Raw genomic sequence first — 24,399 nt, 5'->3', positions numbered from 1 at the left:
CAGTCACGATTACACACACGATTGTTGTATTTTAGTTGAGTTTACTTCAAGTTTTCTATAACTGGGTATTATAAAGTTTTCAAGTTGTCACATAACCGTCGGCAGGGCTTTCTGAAATATTTAACCCTATAGGGAGGCTCCAACTCATCCATCAAAATCTAACCACAAGCTGCGGTGGAAAGCCTCAACCTCGAGATATCCCGAAGTGTCCTCGATATACCGGTGCACAATATATTTCGTCAACGATAAAACAAATACAACAAGGCCTCCTGACGTGTCGACGATCTTGATAGGAGCCGCATATCTCCTTCTCAGGACACAACAGATGAGCAATAGTTACCACACCAATCACCGAGTTACCTCAAGCGGTGTTAATAAGCCACTCTAGTTTGGACTAACACTCATGAGGAGCGCTGGCCCGATTTGTTGATTAATTATCCATTGGGTCCACAAAGTCCCTATGCAAGTTTTGTTAGGTTGGAGAATGGTAAAACCAAAGTTGGCCCTTGCCAAAAGAGTTTTAATCAAAGACGAATTATCAAGGGGGTCCCCATAACAATCTCGAACATGTTAGGAGCGCTCAATATGGAACATAACATGGGTAATCGAAAACTTAGGCGACAAGGGTGGAACAAAACACCAAGCAAAAGGCAGAACCTTCCACCCTTTACCAAGTGAATGGATGCATTAATTTAAATATAAAGAATAATATGATATCCCAAAGATATCCATGTTATCACATGGAACAACCTAAACCTGAAACTAGCAATGCTATAAGAGGGGTTGAGCAAGCGGCAGTTTAGCCAAACAACGTTTGCTAGGATGTGGAGGGCTAAAGGCTTATCATGCCATTTTTGGAGGCTTGACAAACAAGTGGTAGGTTGGGATACATAGAGATTTAAACGAGACGACTAGCATAGAAATGATAGTAGTGGTATCCAAGGTAATGGCCATCGTACTTGAGATCCCTCTTGGAATAAGAACAACCCTGTGAAGTAGACGAACAGGAGTAGTCGAACGAATCCTCACACTCCGAACAATTTTGAAAATGAAGCTAGAGAAGCAAATCCAAAAACAAACAAATGACACGATAAACACCACAACATATGAATGACATGATGCGCAAACAAGTATGATGCATATCCATTTAAATATGTGAGGCATGGCAAAGTGCAACATTCAAATACTACACATTAAGTGGACTTCAATATGCAACGGATAACATATTGACTAAACCCCACATTAAAATTATTTAGTTCACTCTCGTTTAAGTACCCAACGGTTTTAAATGTTTTTAGACATGGTAAGAGGTGAAGCATAAATAAACTATATATATAGGCATTTTAAATGAGGCTGAAAACAACATATAGCATTTCCGAAACGATCCCATATGTAAAATTTGAAATTGGTACTTTTCTGCTAAAAAATATTTTGTATTTATTAAACAGGAAAATAAAGTGGGCCATGTTATTTTATACATTTTTCTAAACAATTTACATATATAGTTCATTCAATTCAGAGCCATGGTAATTTAGATATGAATTAAACCGTTTTGGCATGGCATTAGGAACTTTGATGCAAACATAATTTTAATTTTTATTAACATGCATGAGGATGCCATGATCAATTAGATGCAATTTTATGGACATATTGGCATAAAATATGACATGGAGCATTTGTTTTCATGGCGGAAAGAATGGGTGCCACGACATCGAAAACGGAATTAGGTGCCACACCAACATTCCGGTTCCGGTAACTCACTGAGATGTCGGTGAAAAAGAAGAAAAGTGAATGTGAGCACCTCGTGCAAAAGATGGTGGGGTGATCCCGGTTATTGGGGTTTTACGTGTCGATGGCATGGCAAACAAGGAACATGCAAGAGAAAATTCGCAAACGGTGCAAATGAGAGCATCTCATACAACATATCCATTTATCCGATAGTCTCGACGGTATATCATTGAAGCGTGCGGGCAAGACGGAATAGTTCAATGTGGTGTAGAGGTTCACGAGTCATCATGGACGTCGTGGAAGCAATTGTTCATAGTGAAAATAGTTGTTCACTTAACGAAACCAACGTCTTCTGAGCGACGGTAGTGGTACACACGGTCTTGTCGGATCCACAACGATGGTAGATGTACACTTGCCACAGCGGTTCTCGGGCGACAAAGATCATTTGTGACACTTCGGTCTTGGTGTTGACAGAGATGAAGCGGAACGACAATGACAAGGTCGTCGGTGTTCAAGTGACATCGAGGCACTTCGTCAAGCAGCAGTAGAAGGGCTCGAAGTCATGCACCGACCTTGGGGTCTTGGCGATGGCGGGGCGATGAGTGCAGGAGAAACTTTTGATAGAGACAAGCCTTGCCAAGGTGGTGCCATGTGGCGATGGTGGACAAGAAGCGAGGCATGAGGGAGCTTGTCGGCAGGTGCTGGGAACAACAACAACAACAGCGAGGCAGCGACAGAGGCAAGCGGTGGCCGCAACAGCCAGGCAGGGACGCTCAAGGATGGTTAATGCCTATGGCGGCAAGAGAGGCGAGCAACCATGGAGCTCGGGTAAGGCCTTGGAGCGTTACAGAATGGGACGGGCGGCAAGGCAAGGAGGAGGCGCATTCCTGCAGAGCTTCGACGTAGCACGAACATCAGTGGGGACGACAAGGACGGCGGCAGACGCGCGAAGGGGAGGAGAAGGCCCAACCGGTGGGGTTGGTTAGCGGTGAGGTGGCACGGCAAAGCTCGGGAAGTGGCGAGCGCTCGGTCGATGGGGTTAGGAGATGGTTGTGGGCGCACGAGGTAGAAGGAGAGACGGTGGAGGCCTGGCAACGTTGAAGGGCTGCCCGGGGAGGAGGAGCATGGGGCCTCGCGGCAGGGCCGGCAATCGCCGGTGTTGGGTAGCGCGGTGTGTGTGCATATATTTCTATGTGGTGGTGGCGGTGTGTGGGAATGAGGAGATCAAGAGGGAGAGACGAGGGGATGGCAACGTTTGTACCCGGCGCGCCGGAAGCACGCGGCCCGCGGGATCCATCGCCATCCATCTCGCATCCCTCCCCTTCCACCTCCACGCGCAGCCCCCCCCCCCCCGCCGCACGCCATGGCATCATCACAACTCCGACCACCCGCGCACAACGGCAGCATCGCAGCTCCTCCACCCAACCCGCACCACCGATCGCTGCCGCAATAGGCCCTCTTGCCCCCCCATGGATCTCCCTCTCTCTGTCCCTGGCCGAAGGTGTAATTTTCTACATGCTTCAACTGACATCAAAATTTGCTACAACCGGCACCGCATTTTTCTACAACCGGTGTCTCCTTTTTGCTACATCGCACATGGTGTCACAATTGTGGCCACAACGGGTGTTTCATTTTTCTACAACTGACGACATGGCGAGCTGCATCCCCTCTCTCAACTGCTCCATGGTCCGCGAAGTTGCGTCCATGGATGAAGGTGTAGTTTGCTACATGCTTCAATCGGCATCTAAATTTTCTGCAACCGGCACCGCATATTTCTACCACTGGTGTCGCATTCTGCTACATCGCAAATGGCGTCGCAATTTTTTGCTACAACCGGTGTTTAATTTTTCTACAACCAATGACATGGCGAGTTGCATCCCCTCTCTCAACTACTCCATTGCGAGCGGAGGCGATCTTCAAGGCCCGCGGAGAGCTCATCCATGGAGATAGAGGAAGGGGCGATGAGGACTGACGGCGATCAACGAAAACGAGGACCGACGACCAAGGAGGACCACACGAGGCACCAATGGGGCAACCCGCCAAGCTGACGAGTTGGTCCAGCAAGCGCCAACGATATGCTCCGCGAGCCAGCGGACGGAGCTGCAAGCAGGAGGCCAGGGGAGGAAGGAATGTCGGAGGAGGCTCGATCAAACGACTAAGACAGGAAAGATCGGAAGGCTGGGGGCCGACCGGCCCAAATTTCGGGCCGGCGCGCGCCTAGTAGTCCCCAATCCTATTTGGCGCTATAGGCGCCGGTGTAAGTGCATCTATTGCCCCTTAGTGATTTTGGTGTGTTGAAGACTTATATTTTAGGAGACTGGTGTGTTTATGTGTGTACACAAGCTCTATAAGTCGGTGAGGAGTTTGAGTTATTCGAAGAATATTGACCCCTAAAAATGTATTTCTTCGACAGAAGAATTTGGTATTTCCTCGAAGACTTTGAAAGTGAGGAAATTATTGTGCCCGTGAAGAAACTGATGCAAGGAATTTGAAGCGTGAAGAATTTTCTTTTCATAGTTTCATTTTCTGTATTTTGTGTCATAGGACCATTGTACAGTTAAAGGGGGTCGAGGTAAAACTAAGGAAAAGTTTCCAAGTGATGCTCATCTCAAAGCCTACACATACAAATCCTTCGAGTGAAGCCTTTGGAAATATTTTACTCCTTAGTCGAATTCTGCACTGACAGAGACGGAGTTCTTCTGGTCTATGAGGATTTTTATCTAACTGAGGAGTTAGATTTTCGCTAGTGCGAATTACCTAACCGTGAGGAACATGAGTGACATGAGGACTTCCAAAGCTGAAATGTTCCGAGCGAGGCTGTGTTGCGTGCCAGCTGTCCCCAACCTTATCCACATAAGCCATATCATTGGGGGAATTTATGTCAAATCATGTCGGGATTGCTCCCACGCTATAAATAGTCACCCCCATAACAACTAGCTGGTTGGCTGCTCCACAAGGGAAATTGACACTTGTCATTACAGAGCATCCCATTCCTCAAAGATTTTGAGAGAAAATCATCAATAAGGAAAATCACCAAACACCCAAACTAAAACCCCAAAACCCCAAAGTGATTGAGCATCATTGAAGATATTGTTCCTTTGTGGAACCGATGCTTATTACCTTTGAGGACTGTGCATCCTCCACACGGTTAGGCGTCATGGTCTAGAGCATCCAGCAGTGAATTGTGGATCATCGGGTGACCGAGTTTGTGAGGGTTTGGAAGTCTGCCCTGAAGACTTACCACAGTGTTGGGCGAGGACTGTGTGTCCTTAGCTCAAGGATAATACGGTAAGGACTATGTGTCCTGGGACTGTGTGTCCTTTGGTATAAATACCAAGATGCTCCAAATCAAATGTGCGACCGTCATAGCAGTTGGAAGTGGTTCATCAAACCATTATCTTTATCGAGCACCTGGTTCTATTTCCTCAACCCATTCATTTCCTTAGTTGTATGTTGATGCCTTTGATCATTACTATTTGAAGAATTTGACTGAAGACTTTCTCAATTTCCTCATCCCAAATTCCTCACTTAACTTGTTCTTCACGTGCATATCCTGAACACGCTACTGGTGCAAACTGAACATTTCATTTCACTCCAAAGACTATACTATTGTTGTTTTGCACGCTTGCTTAAGTACTTATTCCGTTGCACGCTCTTCATGGGCGAGGACTTTTCTCACAAGGAATTTCCTCAGTGACGAATTTATAAAATCATGTATTGACCCCCCTCTAGTTGATATAACACACTTTCAATTGGAACTAACTGCATGAATGGACCACCCTTGAGAAAAATCTGGGTTCCCAAAATAAGCTTGGAAAGTCTTGACGTGAATGTCCTCATGACACCACGAGTGAAGGACATGAACCCTAGATCAAATTCCTCAAATGGACCAAAGTCTTCACGAAGAACAAATACCTCATATGGTCAAAACTGTGCTTGTACCCGCACTAATGCTTCTGATATGCAGGGAAACTACAAGGGACATGAATATGTGCACTATTCCTCAAATCACTATATTCATAAGTCCTCGAAGAATTGCTTTGCCTATTTGATTACTCTAACCCCCCTCATGTAAAACGAAGTGGATTAGCCTCAATGCCTCAATTCTCTTACGGTGCTCGCATGATGATGAACTCTTTGCCACCCCTCCAGATGTGGGTGGTGAAGAAATTGAACTAATCACTTATGCAAGTCAGGTCTCCACATGAAAGTCATCATCTCAAGAATTTTCTCGAGACCTGAGGAAATTGCTTGATAGGACGCAAGCTAATCCCGATGAAATGTCTTCTCATTTCACATGTCCTCATTATGTGTGAAATGTACTTTTTTGATGAAATTCAAGTCTGATGAATTTGATATCATATTCTTCACTCTGAAGCATATGAGATGGTAAGTAGTATTAATTCATCTGCAGGATAACAAACCCAAAACCATAGAGTGGGTTCTTGATAGTGGGTCTACTAATCACATGACTCGTGGCAAGAGTTTACTGATGAATATCCCACTGACTCCATCACCATTGAAGCATATGACCTACGCACAAAAAGGTAAATGCAAGGTATTGGGACTTTGTAAGGTTGTTATTTCCAAGAAAGGCACATGGGCAAAGTCATGCTTGTCGAATCCCTTGGGTTTAACCTCATGTCTGTCTCAATGCTTTGTGATCTTGATATGATTGTCATCTTTGGCAAATATCGATGTGTAGTAATCATGGAATCTGACAAATCCAAAGTTTTTGAAGGCTTTAGGAGAGGAGACTTGAACATTGTTGATTTCTCTACAGGTCCTTAGCCAGCCACATGTCTTCTTGCTAAAGCCTTAGAGGGATGGCTATGGCATCGACGACTTTGTCATGCAGTCATGAGGAATTTGCACACTGGCGAAGAAGAAGCATGTCATTGACATCGAAAGCATCAAATTCCTCAAGGATGATCTCTACGGGGCTTGTGAGTCTGGAAAGATGACCAGATCCAAGCACCCCTCGAAGACTATCATGACCACTACTCATTATGCTACTCTAACCAATGCAGCATCTCTATATGGCTTTGTCATCGTTGACGACTATTCTCGTTATACTTGGGTGCATATCATTATTTACAAAATTGAAGTGCGGGAAGTCTTCAAACAATTTTCCTCAAGGGGCTCAACGAACTTTGGTGTCAAGATCAAGCACATCAGGCGTGATAATGGGACAGAATTCAAGAACACCGGTCTTGATGACTATCTTGATGAATTTGGTATTACTCACGAATTGTCTGCTCCTTACATTCCTCAACAGAATGGTGTCGTCAAGTGCAAGAACATGACTCTAGTTGAGATGGCACGAACTATGCTTGAAGAATATGAGACTCCTCGTCACTTCTGGCTTGAGGCAATCAATACTGCATGCCACATCATCAACAGGGTATATCTTCACAAATCCTCAAGAAGACTTCATACGAACTCCTCACTGACAAGAAACCCAATGTAAGTTATTTTAAAGTCTTTGATGCAAGATGCTAGATTAGAGATCCTCACCACCCTTCAATTTGCACTGAAAGAAAATGAGGGTTTTATGCTTGGTTACGGAAAGGACTCGCACACCTACAGAGTCTTCAACAACTACCACAACAAGGTTGTTGAAACTATAGATGTGCAATCTGATGAAACTAACGGCTCACATAGAGAGCACCTGCCTCGTGTGATAGATGAAATGCCTCCCGAGGAAGCCATTAAGCTCAAGGCCACTGAAGATATCATTCCTACCGAGGAAGAGCCACCCGTTGAAGAAGTCTTCCAAAACAACGAAGAAATTCGGGCTGGTGCACCTGAGGAAATTGCTCTAGATCAAATTCCTCAACCCAACCGAAGTATTCAACCCGCGCATCCAAGGTTGCAAATGAAGTGAAAATTGCTCCAGATTAACTTTTGTGGGCATTCTTCCTTTGTGTCTATCGCAGAACCCTCAAAAGTTGATGGAGCCTTCATGGAACCTGAGTGGATTCAAGCCATGCAGGATGAACTTCATCAGTTCAAGCTTAACAACGTGTGGGAACTCATCAAATGGCCCGATCCTCACAAGCACAATGTCATCGGTACCAAGTGGATCTACCAAAACAATCAAGATGAGGATGGTCAGGTAGTGAGTAACAAGGCACGACTAGTAACCCAAGGCTACACACAGGTTGAAGGAATTGAATTTGATGAAACTTTTGCACCTGTTGCTAGACTTGAAGCTATTCGTATATTGCTTGCTTATGCTAATCATCACAATATTACATTGTATCAAATGGATGTGAAACGTGCATTCCTCGATGGTAAGATTGAGGAAGAAGTATATGTTGCTCAGCCCCCATGTTTGAAGACCCGGAGCATCCTGACAAAGTCTTTAGACTCAACGAAGCACTCTATGGCCTCAAGCAAGCCCCTCGGGCGTGGTATGATACATTGAAGGAATTCGTAACGAAGAAAGACCAGGTTCACTCGACCCTACCCTTTTCACAAAATCCTATGATAATGAACTATTTGTATGCGAAATATATGTGGATGATATCATCTTTGGCTGTACTGACAAACGCTACAGTGAAGAATTTGCCTACATGATGGGTGAAGAATATCAGATGTCCATGATGGGGGAGCTAAAATTCTTCCTAGGGCTTCAAATTCTCAAGAGAAATACCTCAAGTATTTCTTCCTCAACAACGCAATGCCATCTTAATTTCTCAAGAGAAATACCTCAAGTATGTCTTGAAGAAATTCGGCATGCATGAATGCAAAGGCATCAAAATTCCCATGCCTACCAACGACCACCTCTGCACTAACAAAAATGGTAAAGATTTTGATCAGCAGGTATATCGCTCTATGATTGGCTCTTTATTGTACCTATGTGTATCTAGGCCACACATTATGCTTAGTGTTTGCATGTGTGCTCGTTTCCAAGCAACGCCAAAGGAATCACACAATAAGGCTGTGAAACACATTCTTCGATATCTAGCTCACACACCAACGCTTGGATTATGGTACCCCAAGGGCTCAAATCTTCACCTCGTTGGTTATTCGGACTCTGACTATGCTAGTGACCATGTGGATCGCAAGTCAACATCACGCACCTGCCATTTCCTCGGACGATCCTTAGTCTGTTGGTCCTCAAAGAAGCGGAACTGTGTGTCATTTTCCACTTCTGAAGATAAGTACATTGCTGCTGGTTCTTGTTGTGCTCAACTGCTGTGAGAATGTGCCACTCTACTGCAACAATGAGAGTTTAATCAAGATTGCATACAACCCAAAACAACACTCAAAGACCAAGCACGTCCAAATTCGACATCATTTTCTTCGTGGTCATGAAGTCAAGGGTAACATCATCATCGACCACGTGAAGACTGAAGGACAGCTAGCGGATATCTTCACTAAGCCCTTGGATGAAAAGAGATTTTGCAAGTTGCGGTGTGAGTTAAATATCTTAGAATCTTTGATTGTTCTATGAAACGACACGCATCATGACACTTATGCAAATTTGATGACTTAGATGTGCAACACAGTAAGTAACATTTTTCTTCAATCAATGAAGGATAACTCTAAGTGTGACGGAATTAATGAAGAATTTTGATTCTCACGACCCTAGGACAATTGTATGCGGTGCGTGAACTCATCATTCTTATACGGTGGGTCACACCACCAACCCAATTTGAAATTTTGCAAAGTTGAGATTTTTGCAAATTCTTCAAATATTCAAAGTCTTCAGATTTTGAAAATCCTCAAGATTGCAAATTACTCAAAAGTTCAAATTCTTCCAACTTTTCAAAAAATGTTCTTCATTGACCATATACTAATTTATGAGCTTTCAAAGTCCTCAACAACATACACTTATAGTTAAGTCTTCATGAAGTGTTTTTCTTCTAAGTGAATGTGATCGGACCCGATCCCCCTCTATGCTAAGCTCAACCCAGTCTTTTCTCAAATTCTTCATATGCGTTCTATTTGAAACTCGTTCAAAGTCTTCATTGAATCCTTGTAATCTGAAAAATTTGCGAACAAAGTCCTGAAAAATTTATTTCAAAATTTTTCCAGCCATTACCGCTTAAACCGCACGCACTACCCACGATTGGATAAGCACGATCTCCACTAACTATACCGCCTACTATGTGTGTGCCACCGGTAGAGCGGAGAGGAGGGGCCGGGGGCATTCTGGTCAAAACATTTGGGCCGGCCGTTTCTCACCTAGGCTATAAATACCCCACTCTCACCCCCAAGGTCACTTCTTCCTCCCGTTCCCACTTATTGCCGCTTGAAGCCAGTCCTAGCGCCGCCGCTGGAAATCTTCGCCGCCGGTGAGGAAAAGCTTCACTGTCTCGACCTCATCGTCATTGTACTCACACCGGCCGCGGATCATCTACCTCCACCGTCGCTGTAGTTGTCTTCATCCGCCGAGTTAGGACGCTAAAGATTTGAACCAACGAGCGTCTCTTTTCACCGTCCACAGTTCATCGTGTTATTCGTGTTCTTCATCCATGCTAATTAAAATCTAATTTTACTGCCCTTGTAGATCTTTAAGTTTTCATAGAATCTTCGAAAGGTGTTTTTCCTCAGCAAATTCATCAGATGAACACTTCCATGCCTAAGAACACTTGATAAATTTCACTAAGTCACACAATTCCTCAAGAGATTCCTCAATTGTGTGAATTTTCAGATCTGGCAACTCTGGAACCCAACTCAAAGACAGTTAGCGAAATTCCTCAAAAATAGTATTGGTCAATTTCCTCAACTCTAGTCATTTTTGAAAATCTTTTGAGAAAGCATATGACCTCTTCAAATTCTTCGCACCTATACTTTGTTCACATGTACAAAATGTTTTCTCACGAATCTCTAGGTTCTCAACAACTTAACTCGTTCACAACATTTCTTGTCAAAAATTTGCATACCTTATGAGAGTCCTCCAAAATTCATATTCCTCAAGTGAAGAAAATGGCTGATGATAGGAAATAGAAGGTGGAAAGAAGGCCGGTACCAACACTTCCTTTGAGATTCCTAATGACATCTATCATGAATACTGCACCCCTGATGAAGCTGTCTATGGAAAGGAAACAAAGGAAAAGCGCAAAACATGCTTGTAGAAAATTGAGAGGAGATGGGCCAAAGAATGGAGGGAGTACAGGTATGTGACTACCAAATACATGAAGAAATTCATCATGAAGCCTCCGTGCAAAAGGCCTCCTCTAGGCACTCAACAGGTAGCTGATCCAACAAGTATTGCAACCATTCAAGACTATCCTAAAGAATATGCAAAGCAGCAGGCCAAACTGCTGAAAGTTGCACACCTGACCGTGAAGAAATTGTAAGCATCTAGTGCCCCTTAGTGATTCTGGTGTATTGAAGACTTATAGGTTAAGAGACTGATATGTTTGTGACTGTACACATGCTCTATAAGTCGCTTAGGAGTTTGAGTTCTTCGAGGAATATGGACCCCTAAAAACGCATGTCTTCAGCTGAAGACTTTGGTATTTCCTCTGAAGACTTTCAAAGTGAGTAAATTGGTGTGTCCGCGAAGAAATCAATGTGAAGAGTGTGAAGCATGAAGAATTTTGTTTTCATAGTTTCATTTTCTGTATTCTGTGTCCTAGTACTACCGTACTATTAAAGGGGGTTGAGGTAAAACTAACGAAAAGTTTCCAAGTGATGCTCATCTCAAAGCCTACACATACAAACCCTTTGGATGAAGCCTTTGGAAATCTTCAACAACTTAGTCAAATTCTTAAGTGACACGGACGGTGATCTTCTGGTCTCTGAGTAATTTTCTCTAACTGAGGAGTTATGTCTTCTCCACTGCGAATTACCTACCTGTAAGGAACATGAGTGACATGAGGACTTTCATAGCTGAAATGTTCCGACCGATGCCGTGGTGTGCGCTAGCTATCCCCAACCTTATCCACCTAACGGTCATATCATTAGGGCATTTTTGTCAATTCATGTCGGGAATGCTACCCGGCTATAAATATACGCCCCCATAATCACTAGTTGGTTGGCTGCTTCGCGAGCGAAATTGACAGTTATCATTTGAGAGCAACCCATTCCTCAAAGACTTTGAGAGAAAATCATGAGTGAGAAGAAACCCCAAACACCCGAACCAAAACCCAAAACCCAAAGTGATTGAGCATCACTGAAGAGATTGTTCCTATGTGGAACCAATGCTTTTTTATCTTTGAGGACTATGCATCCTCCAGGCGGTTAGGCGTCATGGTCTAGAGCACCCAGCAGTGAATTGTGGATCGCCGAGTGACCAAGTTTGTGAGGGTTTGGAAGTCTATCATAAAGACTTACCACGAGTGTTGGCCGATGACTGTGTGTCCTTAGCTTAAGGAGAATACGGTAAGGACTTTGTGTTCTCGGACTGTGTGTCCTTCGGTTTAAATACCAAGATGCTCCAAACCAGACGTACGACTATCACAATAGTTGGGACTGGGTCATCAAATCATTGTCTTCATCTAGCACCTGCCTCTAATTCCTCAACCCTTTTGTTTCTTCAATTATATGTTGATGACTTTGATCTTTATTGTTTGAAGAATTTGACTGAAGACTTTCTCAAATTCCTCAACCCAAATTATTCACTTAAGTTCTCCTTCACCTGCATTTCCTGATCACGCTACTTGTGCAACCTGAACGTTTCATTTCACTCTGACGACTATGGTATCATTGTTTTGCACACATGTTTGAGTACTTATTCCGCTGCACATAGTTCGTGATTGAGGACTTTCCTCACAAGGAATTTCCTTAGTGACGAATTCATAAAAATCTCCTATTCACCCCCTCTTTTCGATATAACGCACTTTCAAATTCTTCAAGAGATTCATCAATTGTGTGAATTTTTGGATCTGCACAACTCTTGAACCCAAGACAAGAACACTTAGCAAAATTCCTAAAAAACAGTATTGGTCAATTTCCTTAACTTGACTCATTTTCAAAAATCTTCTGAGAACGCATATGACCTCTTGAAATTCTTCGCACCTAACTCTGTTCACAGGTAAAAAATGTGTGCTGACGAATCACTAGGTTCTCATCAACTTAACTCATTTGCAGCATTTCTTGATCTAAATTTGCATACCTCACCAAATTCCTCGAAAGTTAATATTACTCAAGTGAAGAAAATGGCTGATGAGAAGAAACAGAAGGGTGGAAAGAAGGCTGATACCAACACTGATTTTGAGATACCTAACGACATCTATGATGAATATTGCACGAAGCAGTTTATGGAAAAGAAAACAAAGAAAAGTGCAAAACGCGCTTGTAGAAAATTGAGAGGAGATAGACCAAAGAATGGAAGGAGTACATGTATGTGACTCCTAAATACATGAATAAATTCGCCTTGAAGCCTCCATGCAAAAGGCTTCCTCTGGGCATTCAACAAGTTGCTGATCCCACAAGTCTTGCCACTATTGAAGACTATCGTGAAGAATGGAAAAAACAACAAGGAAAACTGCACAAAGTTGCAAAACAGGCCGTGAAGAGATTCGATGAGGAATCTCCTGTTGTAGCTGTTGTTGCCTCCTCCTTTGCTGCTGAGGCTTCTGGTACTAAAGCTGCTCTGACATGAGCTCTGTTGAAGAAGTCAGCTATCAAGCCTAAGTTCTCACCTGCAAATCCGTCACAAAAAATTCCTCAGTCGGCTCCTAAGGTGGTAGCAAAGTCCTCAGCTGCTCCCAAACAGTCCTCACCGCCAATGAAACTGACTACAGGTCAGAATCCAATGGGGACTTCAATTCCCTTGGTGCCCTCTGCTTCTGGCTCTACACATACTTCTTCAAATGCAAATGTGAAGAAGAAGATGACCGCTGGGCGAGGAAAAAGTCCCAGCCCTAGCAAAGTTCTCAATGTTCCTTCTGGATTAGAAGAAGAAGAAGAAGCTCAAGATGAAGTACTTGTTGCTATCGCGAGAAACAAGAAAGAAAGGGTTGCACAGGCCAAAGGCACCACCATTCCCCTCATGATGGATCCAAAGGTGGTACTGGACTTCATTGATCTATGGTATGAAGATCCTTAAACACCTATTAATGACTTGAAGCTTCCACCTGGACCTAGTCATATGCTGATGGCCATCCTCAATGAGATATGGAAGGCTCAGAAGGCTAAACAAGCCAGAAAAGCATAGACTCAGAAAGAGAGCTTTCTAAAGAAAAACATTATGAATATGACCCCTGATCAGCTCCACGCCACTCAAACTGAGATAAAAAACCTCAGTGAATAATATTGTCGCTTTCATGCGTACTAGAAGGGCGCAAAGGTCAGATTCGTCAACGTGGCGACAAAATCCATCCCTGACCACAACAAGAGGGTTGCAGCCTCAACGCAACCTCAAAATCCTGAGGCCAGCTACATTGTTGAACTGCCTGGCGACTCTACCAGGCATGAAGAAATACCTACATGTGACAAACCTGCGAGGGTAGCTGAACAAATGGCCGCGCCTGAAGAAACTGCTACTGCCAGGTCGACTACATCAGCCGTGCATGAAGAATATGCTCAATATGTTGCTTCCACAGAGTAGCTAAATGAAGAAATACCTACATGTGAAGAACAAGTTTAGAGTCCCCAGAAGCAAAACGCTTGAGAACTTTGATAAATTCATCAACTACTCTTATTGATGCCACTCCAATCAGCAAGGTACCCTCTTACCAACTGGTGCCACTTGGTGTCGAACACATCATCCCACAAGGGGATGAAGAAATGGTAGATACTCAATATATAACTTCCATAGAGCAGCTCGATGAAGAAATTGAATCAACACCAAATCCTTCAATTCCTCAAACCCCATCTCCTCAGCCACAATAGAACACAGATGTGGGAGATGAAGAAAAATATGATGAAGTGGACATTGGCAGCACTATACCAGTGATCAATGATGAATACTAGGAAGAGTCTCATCCCAACTCACCATTGACAACCCCACTTTCTCAAGTTCCTTGGTCCCCTACAACCACTGAAGAAATTCATACAGGGTCTGAAGACAAGAACACTCCCATGAAGTCCATCCCGGAGACTGAATCAGCTCCATCAGCTGAAGACACAAACAATCAAACAACTATTGAGGAAACTGCTGCACCACAAATTGATGAATCTACGCAACATATTCCTCACACTGAGAAAAGTGTGGCTGAAGAAAATGTTCCTCAAAGTGAAGTCACTGCCTCTGAACCTCATGTGTATAATCCTGAGACTAAAGATCTTCGAAGACTTGTGGGCCATTTCAAGCCAAATCTTCAACCCAAGACTCTTGAGCCTTACACTGGAAGAAAAAGGCCAAAGTTTGACAAAGCGAAATTCTTCGATGAACATCACTATTTCATCAGCACAATTTCATTTGAATCTCCAAGGATAAGGCACAAGAGATTCTAGACCACTACTCAGCTGAACTACTATGGTGCTATACTCTTCAACAAGAACAAAGTTTTTCAGCATCATCAAATTCCTCATGTAGATATGGAGAACATTCCTTGCTTTGATCAAGTCCTTCGCGTTCTCTTTGAAGCAAGACTACTACCATTCTGCATGGACATCTTTGATTGGAATGAGGAAATCATCCTTCAATTCTATGCTACCTTGCACATGTGAAGTGAAGTATTAGGTTTCAACACTTGGTATCTGGATTGGATGACTGAAGACACTCATTACAAAGCTCCTGCCACGGAATTACTTCGTGCAGTCCCAGTTCCAATTCCCTTAGAAGGAGCCATATGCATCTAAGAAGAAACTGAACTGCCCAATCACATGATGCAAGTGTTGATGAAGCCTTTGGCTCCTGGAAAGCCGCCAAAAACCACATTCCTCATCAAGGAACTGCTCTATGTGCCCAGGAGAGTATACCGCATATTGACCAAAACCCTCAGTCCTATCAAGGGCCATAACTGTGAAGAAGAAGAAGTTGTGGGAATCATGAAGAATTTGCTATTCAATATCATCCATGGGATTACAATAAATATTCATGATTTCTTCATGAGGACTTTGGCAAACGTTGCTCTATCACCTTTTGATCTGAAGCCTTATGCACCGTGGATTTTGAAATTCATCAGGGCCAGATCTTAAATTCCTTACAAGGAAGATTTTCAGAATCACCTCAGCTACTTGCCTCCACTAGAAGTCGTCAAGAAATCCTTCGAGCTGATTGAAGGCAAAGAAAAATCTGTGATTGATGAGGGATCTTGGCCCCTTGATGGACAATTTCGCAAAGTTGTATTGTCACGCCCAAGATGTGATCATATCCTTATTTTGGCACGAGGGCCTTGACAGGGATATAAGCGCATCCCGTCATTTCGCCAGAATGGATATCGTTAGAAGTACATGTGCTGAAGAGATGAGTATATGGAATTGGATTAGACTCTCCACAAGCTACAACAAGTTCACATCAATACAACAATATACAGTCATCATGAAGAAGAGCAGGGTCCGACTACGGATAAAAACAAACGGTAAAAGAACAACATCCATCCTTGCTATCCCAGGCTGCCGTCCTGGAACCCATCCCAGATCGATGATGAAGAAGAAGAAACTCCAAATAGAACAATCATCATGCTCGCGTCAAAGTATTTCTTTACCTGTACCTGAAACTATTGTTGTAGTAATTTGTGAGCCACATGGAATCAACAATCTCATTTCCAAAGGTATTAAGACTAGCAAAGCTTAATGGGTGAGGAATGGTTAACTGGTGAGGCTGCAGCAAGCAACTAAGCATTTATTTGAGGTGGCTAACTTATGAGTACAAGAATACAAGAGGGGGATGATCTACTCATAATTGGACGTGAACTAATAATGATCAAATGAATGATCCTGAACACCTACTTACGTCAGACATGACCCCACCGTGTCCTCTTTCGGATACATAAATCACGAGAAGAGACAGTCACGGTTACACACACAGTTGGCAAGTTTTAATTAAGTTTACTTCAGGTTATCCAAGTTTTCCACATAACCGCGGGCATGGCTTTCAAAAAGATTTAACTCTGCAGGGGTGCTCCAACTAGTCCATCACTAATTAGCACAAGCTGCATAGAAAGCCTCGATCATGAAACTCATGATCTCCTTGGATTCCTTAATGGAAAACCTCAACTCTGAGATGACCCAAAGCATCACCGGAATCCCGATGCACAAGATATTTCGTAAAAGGTAAAACAAGTCCAGCAAGGACGCCCAACGTGTCGAGGAACCCAATAGGAGCTGTGTATCTCGTTTGCAGGACACGATGGATGGGTCATACTAGGAGTAAAACTAGACCTCGGGTTGCCCCCCGGTGGCCCCGTAGTCTGCCAGTTTGGACCAACACTCATGCACAACACTGGCCCAAGGGTTGATTAATTATCCACGGGGGACGACTTGTCCCTATGGAAGTTTATTAGTTATTAGGCAAATATAGTACTAAAGTTGGGCCTTGCCAGACAAGCTTTAACTAAGGTAAATTATTATGGGAGTTCCCATGAAAACCCCCATCGTGTTAGAAGCGCTCAATTATGTAATATAACACCAGTAGCCAAAACAAAGGCGACAAAGGTGGAACAAAACACCAGGCTAGAAATGCCGAGCCTTCCACCTTTTACCAAGTATATAGGTGCTTTAATTTAAATAGCATTAATATGGTGATATAACAAGGAACCCATGTTGTCACATCGAAGCAACTGCACGTGCAACTAGCAATGCTATCCAATGGTTAAGCAAACGGTAACATAGCCAATCAGTGGTTTGCTAGGTTATAGAAAGGTTGAAGGTTTTCATGGCAATGTTGAGAGGCTGACATTTAACAGGTAGTAGGCAGCGAGACATAACAAAAGAAATGAGACAACTAGCATGATAATGATAGTAATGGTATCTAGGGAAATGATCAACTTTCCTAAGATCCCGCTTGGAAGAAGAACGAAATCGTGAAGCAGACGAACAGACGTAGTCGAACGGATCCTCACACTCCAAAGCGGTTCGGAACTCTATCGAGAAGAAGCAAACCGGCAACAAGAATCAACACGCAATATTCACCACGGTACATACATGATATGCTGCACAACCTAATATGTGCATGTTCATTTCAATTATGCAAGGCAGGGCATGGCAATTCACAACAATCAAACACTGTTGGGGAACGTCACATGGGAAACAAAAAATTTCCTACGCACACATAAGTGGATCGCTAAGTGGAAGTGTATATCATGCGGTTGATGTAGTCAAACGTCTTCGCGATCCAATCACGATCCGTCCTGCGATCTCATCATGATCCGTCCCGATCTAGCGTCGAACGGACGACACCTCCACGTTCAGCACACGTATGGCTTGATGACGTATCCTCCTTCTTGATCCAGTACGAGAGTAAGGAGAAGTAGATGGCATCTCAACCAGCACGACGTGATGGTGGATATGATGGTGGAGCGATGCCAGCAGGGCTTCGCCAAGCGCTGCCGGAACCGATCTGAGGAGAAAGCGGAGTTATGGGAGAGGTAGGGCTACCACCGGGGTGTGGGAATTGGTGTATTCAGCCCCTCCCTCTCCCCCACTATATATAGGAGGCAAGGGGGAGGGCTGGGTCGCAGCCCTATCCCCTCCTCCAAGGAGGGGTGTAGGCCTAGGGAGGTTTCCTCCCTCCCCAAGGCACCTAGGAGGTGCCTTCCCCTTTACGGACTCTTCCCTCCCAACCGCATGGGCCCTTGGGGGCTAGGCCAACAAGCTTGGATGCCCCTTACAGCCCACGCATGTCCTAGGGGCTGGAGAGACCTTTCCAGATTCCTCTGGAACGCTCTGGAAGCTTCCGGAACCTTCTAGAAGCTTCCCGGTACAATATCGATAAACCCGAAAATTTTCCGGTAGCCAAAATAGGACTTCCCATATATAAATCTTTACTTCCGGACCATTCCGGAGCTCCTCATTAGTTATGGGATCTCATCCGAGACTCCGCACAACAATCGGTCACCAACGTACATATCCTAATATTACTCTAGCGTCACCGAACGTTAAGTGTGCACACCCTGCGGGTTCGAGAACTATGCAGAGATGACCGAGACACCTCTACGGTCAATAACCAATAGCGGGACGTGGAAGCCCATATTGGTTCCTACATATTCTACAAAGATCTTTATCGGTCAAACCACGATGTCAAGGATTCAATCAATCCCGTATATTGTTCCCTTTGTCCATCGGTATGTTACTTGACCGAGATTCGATCATCGATATCAGCATACCTAGTTCAATATCGTTATCGGCAAGTCTCTTTACTCATTCTGTAATACAAATCCCATGACTAACTCCTTAGTCACATTGCTTGCAAGGCTTGTTGTGATGTTTTATTACCGAGTGGGCCCTGAGATACCTCTCCATCACATAGAGTGACAAATCCGAGTCTTGATTCACGCCAAACCAACAGACACCTTCGGAGATCCTGTAGAGCACCTTTATAGTCACCCAGTTACATTGTGACGTTTGATACACACAAGGTATTCCTTCGGTGTCCAGGAGTTGCACGATCTCATGGTCATAGGAACAGATACATTGACATGTAGAAAACAGTAGTAATAAACTGATACGATACTATGCTACGTTCATAGTTTGGGTCTTGTCCATCACAAAATTCTCCTAATTATGTGATCCCGTTATCAAGTGACAACATTTGTCTATGGCCAGGAAACCTTGACCATCTTTGATCAACGAGCTAGTCAACTAGAGGCTCACTAGGGACATGTGTTGTCTAGGTATCCACACATGTATTTGAGTTTCCAATCAATACAATTCTAGAATGGATAATAAATGATTATCATGAACAAGGAAATATAATAATAAGCAATTTATTATTTCCTCTATGTCATATTTCCAACAGTCTCCCACTTGCACTAGAGTCAATAATCTAGTTCACATCACTATGTGATTGCAATGAATCTAACACCCATACAGTTTTGGGGTTCGATCATGTCTTGCTTGTGAGAGAGGTTTTTAGTCAACGGGTCTGAAACATTCAGATTCGTGTGAACTTCACAAATCTCTTTGTCATAATGTAGATCCTTCTACTATGCTTCACTTGGAACAATTCCAAATGAGTGCCCCACAATATGAATTCGGTTTACTACTTAGGTTATCCGAATTAGTGTCAAAGCTTGCATCAACGTAAACTTTTACGACGAACTCTTTTATCACCTCCATAATCGAGAAAAAATCCCTTAATCCACTAGTTACTAAGGATGACTTTCATCGTTGTCCAGTGATCCATTCCTCTATCACTCTTGTACCCCTTGACAAACTCATGGCATGGCACTCATCAGGTGCGGTACACAGCATGGCATACTTTAGAGCCTACGGCTAAAGCATAGGGGACCACCTTCATCCTTTCTCTTTCTTCTGTCATGGTCGGGCTTTGTGTCTAACTCAATATTGAAACCTTACAACACAACCAAGAACTCCTTCTTTGACTGATCTATTTTGAACTCCTTCAAAACCTTGTCACGGTATGTATTCATTTGAAAGTTCTATTAAGCCTTTTGATCTATCTCTATACATATTTATTCTCAATGTTCAAGTAGCTCAATCCAGGTTTTCATTTGAAAACACTTTTGAAACAACCCTATATGCTTTCCAGAAATTCTACATCATTTCCGATCAACAATATGTCAACCACATATACTCATTAGAAATTCTAAAGTGCTCCCACTCACTTTCTTAGAAATACAAGTTTCTCATAAACTTTGTATAAACCCAAAAAGCTTTCATCATCTCATCAAAGCGTATATTACAACTCCGAGATGCTTGCTCCAGTCCATAGAAGGATCGATGGAGCTTGCATACTTTTCAGCATCCTTAGGATCGACAAAACCTTCTGGTTGGATCAGATACAACCTTTCCTCAAGGAAACCGTCAAGGGAACAATGTTTTGACATCCATCTGCAAGATTTCATAATTGAAAAATGCAGCAACTGCTAACATAATTCCAACAGACTTTTTAGCATCGCTACGAGTGAGAAAGTCTCATCATAGTCAACTCTTTGAACTTGTCGGAATCATGTTTGCGACAAGTCGAGCTTTCTTAAAGGTGACATTTACCATCATCGTCCGTCTTCCTTTAAAATACATCTATACCTAACAACCTTACGACCATCAAGTAGTTCTTCAAAAGTTTACACTTTATTTTCATACATGGATCGTATCTCGGATTTCATGTCTTAGGCCATTCGTCGGAATTTGGGCCCACCATCGCTTCTCCATAGCTCATACTTTCATTGTTGTCCAACAACATGACCTCCAAGACAGGATTACCGTACCACTCTGGAGCAGTACGCGTCCTTATCGACCTACGAGGTTTGGTGGTAACTTGATTCGAAGCTTTATGATCAACATCATCAACTTCCACTTGAACTAGTGTAGTAGCCACAAGAACAATTTCCTGCACCCTGCTACTCATTGGTTGAAGTGACGGTTCAATAACCTCATCAAGTTTCCACCATCCCCCCACTCAATTCTTTCGAGAGAAACTTTTTCTCGAGAAAGGACTCGTTTCTAGAAACAAACACTTTGCTTCCGGATCTAAGATAGGAGGTACCCAACTGTTTTGGGTGTCCTATGAAGATGCATTTATCCGCTTTGGGTTCGATCTTATCACGTTGAAACATTTTCACATAAGCGTCACAACCCCAAACTTTCAAGAAATGACAGCTTAGGTTTCTCCAAGCCATAGTTCATACGGTGTCATCTCAACGAAATTACGTGGTGCCCTATTTAAAGTGAATGTGGTTCTCTCTAATGCCTAACCCAGAAACAGTAATCGTAATTCAATAAGAGACATAATAGTATGCACCATATCCAATAGGGTGCGGCTATGACGTTTGGACACACCATCACTCTATGGTGTTCCAGGTGGCATGAGTTGTGAAACAATTTTCACATTGTCTTAAATGTTTACCAAACTCGCAACTCAGATATATATTTACCCCCACGATCACATCGTATACACATTATCCTCTTGTCGAGAAGATCTTAACTTCACTCTGAAATTGCTTGAACTTTTCAATATTTCAGACTTGTGATTCATCAAGAAATACACTTGTATCTACTCAAATCATCGGTGAAGTAATAATATAACGATATCCACTACGTGCCACATCACTCATTAGACTGCATACATCAAAAATTATTATTTCCAACAAGTCGCTTGCTCGTTCCATCTCACTGAAAACGAGGCCTTCAGTCATCTTGCCCATGTGGCATGATTTGCATGTCTCAAGTGATTCAAAATCAAGTGAGTCTAAATGATCCATCTGCATGGAGTTTCTTCATGTGTTTACACCAATAGGCATGGTTCCCATGTCTCAAACGATTCAGAAACAAGTGAGTCCAAATATCCATCGGCATGGAGCTTCTTCATGCGTTTTATACCAATATGACTCAAGCGGCAGTGCCACAAGTAAGTGGTACTATCACTACTACTTTGTATCTTTGGCATCAATATTGTCAACATGTGTATCACGACCATTGAAGGTATTATTCAAGTAAACAGAGTAACCATTATTATTTTTAAATGAATAATAGTATTGCATTAAACACGGTCCAGTCATGTCTATGCTCAACGCAAACACCAAATAACAATCATTTAGGTTCAACACTAACCCCGATGGTAGAGGGAGCGTGTGATGTTTGTTAACATCAACCTTGGAATTACTTCCAACACACATCATCACCTGACCCTTGCTAGTATCCGTTTATTCCGTAGCTATAATTTTGAGTTACTAATATTTAGCAACTAAACCGGTATCTAATACCCCGGTGCTATTAGGAGTACTAATAAGGTAAAGATCAATATCACGTATATCCAATATACTTTTGTCGACTTTGCCAGCCTTCTTATCTACCAAGTGTCTAGGGTAGTTCCACTTTAGTGATTGTTCCCTCATAATAGAAGCACTTAGTCTCGGGTTTGGGTTAACCTTGGGTTTCTTCACTAGAGTGGCAATTGGTTTGCCATTCATGAAGTATCCCTTCTTGCCCTTTACCTTCTCGAAACTAGTGGTTTCACTAACCATCAACAATTGATGCTCCTACTTGATTTCCACTTCCGCGGTGTCAAACATTGCGAATAACTCAGGGATCATCATCTCTATCCCTGATATGTTATAGTTCATCACAAAGCTCAATAGCTTGGTGGAAGTGACTTTGGAGAACTATGCCAATCACTATCTTATCTGGAAGATCAACTCCCACTCGATCCAAGCGATTGTATTAGTCACACAATTTGAGCACATGCTCAACGATTGAGATTTTCTCCCTAACTTCGCAGGCCAAGAATCTTGTCGGAGGTCTCTTACCTCTCAACGCGGACACGAGCCTGAAATCCCAATTTCAGCTCTTGGAACATCTCATATGTTCCATGACGTTCAAAACGTCTTTGACGCCTCAATACTAAGCCGTTAAGCATTACACACTGAACTATCAGGTAGTCATCAAAAACGTGTATGTTAGATGTTCGCAACATCCAGGGACAACGCTCGGGGTTCAGCACATCGAGAGGTGCATTAAGGAGATAAGCCTTCTGCACAACAATGAGGACAATCTTCAGTTTATGGACCCAGTCCACATAATTGATATATCATCTTCAACTAAGTTTTCTCTAGGAACATATAAAAAATAGTAGAGCTACAACGTAATTTGCAAAGTAATTTTTGACTATGTTCATGATAATATGTTCAATTAATCATATTACTTAAGAACTACCACTCAAATTGACATCCCTCTAGTCATTCGAGTGACACATGATCGAAGTTCAACAACTCATGTCCGATCATCATGTGAGTTAAGTTGTCTTCAATGGTGAACATCTCTATGTTGATCATATCTACCATATGACTCATGTTCGACCTTTCGGTCTCCTGTGTTCCGAGGCCATGTCTGTACATGCTAGGCTTATCAAGTTTAACCCGAGTGTTCTGCGTGTGCAACAGTTTTGCACCTGTTCTATGTGAACGTAGAGTCTATCACACCCGATCATCACGTGGTGTCTCGAAACGACGAACTATCGCAACAGTGCACACTCGGGGAGAACACAATTTTATCTTGAAATTTTAGTGAGGGGTCACCTTATAATGCTATTGTCATCCTAAGAAAATTAAGGTGCATACAAGGATTAACATCACATGCAAATCATAAATGACATGATATGGCCATGAACTTGTGCTTCTTGATCTCCATCACCAAAGCACCGGCATGATCTCCACCATCACCGCCGCCACACCATGATCTCCATCATTGTGCTACCATCGAGGTTGTCGCGCCACCTATGTTGTTACTACTAAAGCTACTGAACTAGCGATAAAGTAAAGCACCACCGGGCGAAAAAATAATTAAAGACAACCCTATGGCTCCTGTCGGTTGCCGTAGCATCGACGTGCAAGTCGATATTTAACTATTACAACATGATTATCTCATACATCAAATATATCATATCATGTCTTTGGCCATATCACATCATAACATACCCTACAAAAACAAGTTAGACGTCCTCTAATTTGTTGTTGCATGTTTGACGTGGCTGCTATGGGTATCTAGTATGATCGCATCTTACTTATGCAAAACTACAACAATGATATGCAAGTTGCTATTTAACCTTCTCTAAGGACCGCCTCGGTCAAATCCGATTCAACTAAAGTTGGAGAAACACGCACCCGCCAGCCATCTTTATGCAACAAGTTGCATGTTAGTCAATGA

The sequence above is a fragment of the Hordeum vulgare genome, chromosome 5H, assembly GCF_904849725.1.
Source record: "Hordeum vulgare subsp. vulgare chromosome 5H, MorexV3_pseudomolecules_assembly, whole genome shotgun sequence".
NCBI classification, from domain to species: Eukaryota; Viridiplantae; Streptophyta; class Magnoliopsida; order Poales; family Poaceae; genus Hordeum; species Hordeum vulgare.
Note: the sequence above shows the minus strand (reverse complement) of the source record.